This window comes from Oryx dammah, unplaced genomic scaffold (genome assembly GCF_014754425.2).
Source record: "Oryx dammah isolate SB20612 unplaced genomic scaffold, SCBI_Odam_1.1 HiC_scaffold_16, whole genome shotgun sequence".
In the NCBI taxonomy this organism is placed as follows: domain Eukaryota; kingdom Metazoa; phylum Chordata; class Mammalia; order Artiodactyla; family Bovidae; genus Oryx; species Oryx dammah.
The window spans coordinates 23,790,531-23,799,847 of record NW_024070200.1 but is presented as its reverse complement, the minus strand read 5'-3'; the positions used below and the strand labels follow the sequence as shown (position 1 = coordinate 23,799,847).

General features: G+C 41.4%; 1 non-coding gene across 1 annotated transcript; it reads left to right on the top strand.

Annotated features, from left to right (window-relative positions):
- Nucleotides 1-7,076: 7,076 nt before the first annotated feature.
- TRNAW-CCA lies at nt 7,077-7,148 on the top strand. The gene has a single exon. It is a non-coding gene; the product is annotated as a tRNA-Trp (tRNA).
- Nucleotides 7,149-9,317: the final 2,169 nt, after the last annotated feature.

Below are 9,317 nucleotides of genomic sequence, written 5' to 3'. Positions count from 1 at the left end.
AAAGTACTGGAGTTTCAGCTTTAGCATCATTCCTTCCAAAGAAATCCCAGGGTTGATCTCCTTCAGAATGGACTGGTTGGATCTCCTGGAAGTCCAGGGGACTCTCACGAGTCTTCTCCAACACCACGGTTCAAAAGCATCAATTTTTCGGCACTCAGCCTTCTTCACAGTCCAACTCTCACATCCATACATGACCACAGGAAAAACCATAGCCTTGACCAGATGGACCTTAGTCGGCAAAGAAATGTCTCTGCTTTTGAATATACTATCTAGGTTGGTCATAACTTTTCTTCCAAGGAGTAAGCGTCTTTTAATTTCGTGGCTGCAGTCACCATCTGCAGTGATTTTGGAGCCCAAAAAAATAAAGTCTGACACTGTTTTCACTGTTTCCCCATCTATTTCCCATTAAGTGATGGGACCGGATGCCTGAGATCTTATTAGTTATCGATTTTTTTATATAGTAGTATGTATATGTCAGTCTCAATCTTCCAGTTTATCCCTCCCTGCCCTTTATCCCCTGGTAACCATATATTTGTTTTCTACATTTGTAACTCTGTTTTGTAGATTAGTTCATTTGTACCTTAAGATTCCACATATAAGTGATACCATATGATATTTATGACCATAATGTCTACATTTAAGGTCCTGTAAATCAGTAGTTCTCAACCCTGACTGCACATCATACCTACCTATGGGATTTTTAAAATGCAGAGATGCTCAGAATCCTCCTCTGACTTGAAAAATCTGAAACTCTGAGACTGAGTAGCAAAGTGAATACACTCAACTAGGCTTCTCTTTAGAGTACCATAGTGAAGGCTAATAAACATGTAGCAAAGTCCTGTGTACATCACAGGTGCACCTCGGAGATACTGCAGATTGCCTTCCAGACCACCGCAAAAGAGCAGATATGCAAGGAAACAAGTCACATGAATTGTTTGGTTTCCCAGTACCTAAAAGAGTTATATTTACACTATACCATAGTCTATCAGGGCTTCCCTGATAGCTCAGTGGGTAAAGAATCTGCCTGCTATGCAGGAGACACTGGACACTCAGGTTCGATCCCTGGGTCAGGAAGATCCCCTGGAGGAGGAAATGGCAACCCGCACCAGTATTTTTGCCTGGAGAATCTCAGGGACAGAGGAGCCTGGTTACAGTCCATGGGTTACACAGCGTTGGATATGACTGAGCACATGGCGGCTACTGCTGCTGCTGCTACGTCGCTTCCGTCGTGTCCGACTCTGTGAGACCCCGTAGACGGCAGCCCTCCAGGCTCCCCCGTCCCTGGGACTCTCCAGGCAAGAACACTGGAGGGGGTTGCCATTTCCTTCTCCAATGCCTGAAAGTGAAAAGTGAAGTTGCTCAGTCGTGTCCGACTCTGTGCGACCCCATGGACGGCAGCCCACCAGGCTCCTCCATCCATGGGATTCTCCAGGCGAGAGCGCTGGAGCGGGTGCCGTTGCCTTCTCCAGCACATGGCGCACATAGTCTGTTGAGCGTGCAGTAGCAGTATTGTAAAGAAACCATGCACACGCCTTAATTAAAAAATACTTCATTGCTAAAAAATGCTAAGCACCGTCTGAGCCTCCAGGGAGGTTAGAACTTTTTTTTCTGGTGGAGGGCGTTGCCTCAGTGTTGATGGACGGTCCCTGATCTAGGTGGGGGTTGCTGAAGGCTGGAGGGGTTGTAATAAGACTGCAGTGAAGTGTACCTCATCAACTGACTCTTCTTTTCACAAATGATTTTTTTGTAGCATTCGGTGCTGTTTGTTAGCATTTTACCCACAGTAGAACTTTTGTCAAAGCTGGAATCAGTCCTCTCAGACTATGTCACTGCTCTGTCCACTAAGCTGAAGTAATGTTCTACATCTTTTGTTGTCATTTCAACAATCTTCACAGCATCTTCACCAGGAGTGGATTCTATCTCAAGAAAACACTTTCTTTGCTAATCCATAAGAAGCAATTCCTCATCCATTAGAGTTTTATCATGAAATTGCAGCAATTCAGTCACATCTTCAGACTCCACTTCTAATTCTAGTTCTCTTGCTAATTCTGCCACATCTGCCCTGCCTTCCTCCAGTGCGGTCTTGAACCCCTCAAAGTCACCCATGAGGTTTGGAATCAAGTTCTTCCTGACTCCTGTTCAGGTTGATATTTTGACCTCTTCCCATGAATCATGTTCTTAATGGCATGCAGAATGGTTTTCTTGTTTCCAGAAGTTTTTTTTTTACTGTACTTTGCCCTTATTCATCAGAGGAATCGCCATCTATGGCAGCTATATGCGCAGGCTCAGCTGTGTCTGACTCTTTGTGCCCCTATGGACAGTAGCCCACCAGGCTCCTCTCTCCATGGGATTTTCCAGGCAAGAGTCCTGAAGCGGGTTGCCATTTCCTTCTCCAAGGGATCTTTGTGACCCAGGGATCGAACTTGTGTCTCCTGCATTGGCAGGCAGATTCTTTACCACTGCACCATCTGGGAAGCCCAATGGCAGCTATAGTCTTACAAAATGTATGTTAAAGAATAAGACTTGGAAGTCAAAATTACCCCCTTGATCCAAGGGCTGCATGATGGAAGTTGTGTTGGCAGACACGAAAACATGGATCTCATTGTCCATCTCCATCAGAGCTCTTGGGTGACCAGGTGAGTGTCAATAAGCAACAATATTTTGAAAGGAATCTTTTTTCTCAACAGTGGGCTGAAAATATTCGGTCAATCATGTTGTAAACAGATGTGCTGTCTTCCAGGCTTTGTGGTTCCATTGACAGAGCACAGGCAGAGTAGATCTAGTGTAGTTCTTAATCCATAGAATTTTCAGAATGATACATGAGCACTGACTCTAACTTCAAGTCCTCAGGTGCACTAGCCCCCAACAAGAGAGCCAGCCTGTACTTGGAAGCTTTAAAGCCAGGCATTCACTTCTCTTCTCTGGCTAAGTGCTTGATGGCACCTTCTTCCAACAGAAGCCTGTTTGGCTTGCTTTGAAAATCTATTGTGTCGTGTAGCCCCCTTCATTGATGATCTTATCTAGATCATCTGGGTAACTTGCTACAGCTTCTTCACGGGCATTTGCTGCTTCACCTTGCACTTGAATGTTTCTTAAATCTCACGAGCTAACTCTGCCAGCTTTAAACATTTCTGCTGCAGCTTCCTCACCTTCTTCTTCAGCCTTCCTAGAACTGAGGCGAGTTGGGGTGTTGCTCTAGATTAGGCTTTGACTTAAGGGAGTATCATGGCTGGTTTGATCTCTCCAGGCCACTAAGCTTTCTCTTTATCAACAATAAGGCAGTTTTGATTTCCTATTATTCATCTGTTGACTGGAGCAGCACTTGTGAAAATCTTTCAAGAACGTCTGCTTTGTATTCACGACTTGGTGATCTGTTTGGCACAAGAGGCCTAGTTTTGGCCTTTCTTGGCTTTCGAAGTGCCTTCCTTGCTCAGTTTGTTGTTTCCAGCTTTTAAGTTAAGGTGAGAGATAGGCAGCTCTCCTTTTTTTTACTTGGACACTTAGTGGTCATTGGGTTTTTACTTAAATACTTAGCGTTATTGACTGGCTTAATTTCAAAATTGTTGTCTCAGGGAATAGGAAGTCCTGAGGAAAGGGAGAGAGATAGGTGGAGCAGTCAGGACACACAACACTTGTGGGTTAAGTTTGCTGTCTCATACGGGCACAGGTTGTGATGCCCCAGAACAATAACATTGAAGATCGCTGATCACAAGTCACTATAACACACACAATAACAATGAAAATGTTTAATATTCTGAGAATTATGAAATGTGATACAGAGACACGAAGTGAGCAAACACTGTTGGGAAAATGGCATCAACAGATGTACTCAACCAAGGGTTGCCACAAACTTCAGTTTGTAAAAAAACATAGTATCTGTGAAGCTTTTTTTGCTAAGTCTAACATTTTTATTCTTAAATATTTTGTTTCAATAAAGATCAAACATAGTATTTGAAGTTAACCAGTGATTAACTTTGGCAACAGCAATATGTGCACACTTGAATTAGTTTTTCTAATTGTGTACTTATTACCTATATGTGTGTATGTCTATTTCTATTTGTACATATACATAATTAGATATTTTAAAAGGTAAAATCTTTACAGTGTTTAATGTGATGTTTAATTTTTCATTATTATATCTTGACTGGAAAAAAGGAGCAATAAATTAGATCTCTAATTATCATACTAGGTGAAGTAAGTCAGAAAGCAAAATACGAATATGTAGAATATTGCTTATATGTGAAATCTAAAATATGACACAAATAGACCTATCTACGAAACAAAAACAGACTCACAGACACAGAGAACAGATTTGTGGTTGCCAGGGATTGGGAAGTGCAGGAGGGATGGAATGGGAGGTGGGGATTAGCAGATACAAACCATTATATATAGAATGGATAAACAACAAGTTCCTACTGTATAGCACAGGGAAGTGTATTCAACATCCAGTGATAAACTGTAATGGAAAAGAATTTTTAAAATTATATATATATGTAACTGAATCTCTTTGCTGTGCAGCAGTAATTAATACAATATTATAAATCAATTATACTTCAATAAAAGTTTACACAAAAACTCCATCAGTGGCTAAGAAATGTATAACATAAAAAATGTTGACTAAATAAAAAAATTTTTAATGTATCGCTAAATACATAGTTCTGTGGCCAGCAGTATTGTGAAAATATTGTTTATGTATGGTTAATGTCCTTATGGACTTTTGATTTTCAGGAAATATCAGTTTAAAGTAAATCATTAATTCAAAATGATAAAGATTCTTCTAGAGAAGAGACTTCAGGGACTTCCCTGGTGGTCCAGTGGTCAGGACTCAGCTTCCAGTGCAGGGGGTATGTGTTTGGTCCCTGGGCAGGAAACTAAGATCCTGCATCCCACCCGACATCAGGCCCCACTGAGTCGCGGGCTCTCACAGCGTCCCTCACAACCTTCCTACTGTTGCTCTTTGCACTAGTGTTTTTAAGTTAGCTCCCTTTCTAAAGTCAAGAGCTACCTAGACCCTCCTTCTTCCCTGTGGCTCAGATGGTAAAAGCGTCTACCTACAATGCAGGAGACCTGGGTTTGATCCCTGGTTGGGAAGATCCCTGGAGAAGGAAATGGCAACTCACTCCAGTACTCTTGCCTGGAAAATCCCATGGATAGAGGAGCCTGATAGGCTACAGCCCATGGGGTCACAAAGAGTTGAACACAGGCTACAGCCCATGGGGTCACAAAGAGTTGAACACGACTTAGCGACTTCCCTTCCCTTCACTCTTTAGCTTAGTCTCCAGGGAAAGGTGTTGGCTCATTTATTTATCCCTATTCAACTTCTCTCTAGATAGATAGATTAGATAAATTGACTAGATAAAGCCATTTATCATTGTTTTAAAAAAGTTTATTTTATTTAAGTATAGCTGATTTATAGTGTTGTGTCAATTTCTAGTGTATAGCAAAGTGATTCAGTTATATGTATTTATATATGTATATATGTAGAGATGCATTCTTTTTCATATTTTTTTCCATTTTGGTTTATCACAGGATATTGAATATAATCCCTGGTGTCATTCTTTTTTTTTTTTTGAAGCCCCCTTTTTTAAAGGGCTTGGGCAAAAAAGAGAAAATGTAATGCTTTTTTTGGTCCAGTAGAGGCACAATTCCTTAAGAAGGAATTTCAAGGAGAAGGCCTCAGAGCATTTTTAAACCAGTGTTATGAATGCTTCCTTTTAATAAAAGAATCCCTCCTAAAATAATGCTGTCCTCAAGAGGATCATCTGATAGTTTTTTTTTGCTATCTTCTTATTTCTACTATATTTGTATAATCATCGTGGCGAAATTATTGGAGAAATAGATGCTGTGATAGAATTTTCATGGTAACGGTAATTTCTTTCCACCCTCAAACCCACCTTTCCTGCATGCACATACAGCATTATCTCCATATTTGTGCTTTAACTGGCACTGTGCTATCTTTATTGTTTTTATTGGCAGGCGCTCCAGTTGACTTCCTCTATGACAAATGTTCGCTACATTTTTAGGCTTTCCAGTTGTGCCCCATCTTTTTTTCACCTTGGTTAGAGGGGCAAGGATCAAAGCACAGAACTGGGCCAGTCACTGCTTATGTTTGTGCTTTATCTCATTAAGTGCTTATCACCAGGAAAGCAAACAGCCTGTCATGAAATTTGCCTTGCAAACAATATAACAAAGAAATCTCTTGAAAAGAGGCTGAACAGAAGGTGTGTTTAATCTGTTGTGGTATTGGTTTCAGCCCCAGTTTCAGACTGAGAACGATGATACTTGGGAAAAAATTGGGAGTCTGCCTGCGGGCAACATTCACCCCTGATGCAGAGATTGCTACAGAAATCTAACCGTTGGAAGTTTTCAACATACAAATCAGGATTTATTAAAGGAATTAATATCTTTGAAGGCTCACAAAGCAATCCTGTTTTCCTGCAAGATGGATGAAAGGCAGAGATTTCAAAACATTTGCTAGAAACATCAATAGCCAATCCTGCTGATTTAATTTTTTCAATCCCTCAGGCATCAAAAGAAGTTGTGACTTGTCCACATTTGCCTCGGAAGCAAAGCAATATTGTAAATTAAAGATGGCTGGAGCTTAGCTGGCTGCATTTCATTTTTAATTAGTTGGAGCTTCACAATATTTTTCAATGTTTCTTAAGCTCAGAAGATAAGGAACTTCCTCCTCACATTTGTTGTGATGAGGGTGCGGGAAGTATGGGTAACATTCACTTACACACCCAAGAGAAAGTTCTTAGACTTGGCTGTCCATCCCAAACATGAAAAGAATTGGTATTTAGTCAGATCCATTCCTCTTCTTTATTCTTGAACAAGCAGAGATTTCCGATTCCTTTTAACTAGTTGGGAACTCACAGACATAACGTCCCCAGAGATCAGTGCTAGGAATCAAAGCAAATTCTGACAAAGTGTAACAAAAGCAACAGATTTTGCTTTGGGCATTTTGTTGACGTGTGTGGCTAATTTGTAGGATGCAGATGTTGGAATTGTGTTTTCCCTATGATAATAAAAATGAAAAAGGCATGTAATATATGAGACTAATCTTTTATTGGGCTTCCCTGGTGGTTCAGAGGTTAAAGCGTCTGCCTCCAATGCAGGAGACCCAGGTTCAATCCCTGGGTTGGGAAGATCCCCTGGAGAAGGAAATGGTAACCCACTCCAGTATTCTTGCCTGGAGAATCCCATGGACGGAGAAGCCTGCTGGGCTGTTCATTCAAAATATATCTGTTGACTACTCTGTCAGGCACTGTTTTAAGCAATTGGGATAAAGTGATGAAGAGGAAATCAAGATTCTGGACCTCATGAAGCTTGCATTCATTGGTAGAAATATTTCAGCCTAAAAAATACTCTGTAAATAGAAAGGCAAATTCTGGGAGAACATGGATCCTATTAAGGTAGTATCAGATTTTCAAGAACATGTGGCAATATTAGTGTATCTAAATCTGTAATCTTTTTTTTTTTTTAAATCTGTAATCTTATCAATTATACATGTTAAAGAACATGTTAAAAAGAACCCTAGAAAAAGGAAACATAAAGAATAGGAATTTGCCAGTATATCTTCACCATTGAGCACAGGGCCTCTGACTGGCAGCTTCCAGTCCCCTTTGCAAGTCAGCCTTGAGAGTGTAGGTGAAACTGTCAGACTAGCTTGATGTCATTAGTAAAGGTCCCTCAACTAACTTTCACTGCTATGATTCCAAGGTGATCAAGCAACCTTAGGGTATAATGTGGTTACCCTTATGAGGCTTCCTACAGGGAGAGAATGTATTAAGTACTCCAGTCCTTTTAATGTTAGAGTTCTCACTATGCGTATAGCACCATTCTGGTTTGCATTTAAATATCTTGCGAATTTGGTTACTGTGAATCTGAACATCTTTGGGTATTTTGATGAAGCTAGATTTCTATAACTGTATAACTGAAATTCAGACCCTCAAATAGTGTTTTCCCAAGGGTGGTTTTAAATTTTCTAAGTGTTAGTCATTCAGTTGTGTCTGACTCTTTGTGACCCCATGAGCTGCAGCCCATCAGGCTCCTCTGTCCATGAATTCTCCAGGCAAGAATACTGGAGTGAGTTGCCACTTCCTGCTCCAGGGGATCCTCCCAATGCAGGGATTGAACCTGGATCTCTTGCATTGCAGGCAGACTCTTTACTGTCTGAGCCACTAGGGAAGCCCCCTTAAAATTTCTGGTGTGAGGGAAAAGCAACAAATAACATACATAACATAACTAACACTTTTAATCACTGCAGATGGTGACTGCAGCTATGAAATAAAAGATGCTTACTCCTTGGAAGGAAAGTTATGACCAACCTAAACAGCATATTAAAAAGCAGAGACATTACTTTGCCAACAAAGGTCTGTCTAATCAAGGCTATGGTTTTCCAGTAGTCATGTATGGATGTGAGAGTTGGACTATAAAGAAAGGTGAGCCCCGAAGAATTGATGCTTTTGAACTGTGGTGTTGGAGAAGACTCTTGAGAGTCCCTTGGACTGCAAGAAGATCCAACCAGTCCATCCTAAAGGAGATCAGTCCTGGGTGTTCATTGGAAGGACTGATGCTGAAGCTGAAATTCCAATACTTTGGCCACCTCATGCGAAGAGCTGACTCATTTGAAAAGACCCTGATGCTGGGAAAGATTGAGGGCAGGAGGAGAAGGGGACGACAGAGGATGAGATGGCTGGATGGCATCACTGACTCAACGGACATGAGTTTGGGTAAACTCTGGGAGTTGGTGATGGACAGGGAGGCCTGGCGTGCTGCAGTCCATGGGGTCACAAAGAGTCAGACAAGACTGAGCAACTAAACTGAAACTGATTCCTAATGGTGACTAGGTTGGAGAATGTGGCTTACATGTGGAAAATAGGGGCTTCTTAATTCTAAACTCCAGAATTAGATACTCTTACCCACCTGTCCGAGGAAGAAATGGATAACTACTGGCCTCTTCTCTCAGGGGCAATCAGTGACTTCTACGCTTGGGTAAGGCCAAGAGCCGACCAGGTCGATCAGAAGGAGAGAGGAAGAAGGTGGCTGAGCTAAACATACCAAGTTCTGGTCCCTAATGCACCAATCAGATGACATCATCCTTCTTTGCCTAGTGAGGAATGAGTAAAGGAGGGAAAGAAAGGAGTCTAGTAATGTCACCATAACAGATGTCCCTTGACACAAAAGAAAGCATCAGGAGTGGGGAGCAGACACTCCCCTGACAGCGTGACTTCTTGGTGGCTGAGATACCCTATTGCTCCCCACTCCTTCCCCTTATTTTATATGCTTCACTCCACTCATCTTGCAAGATGCAG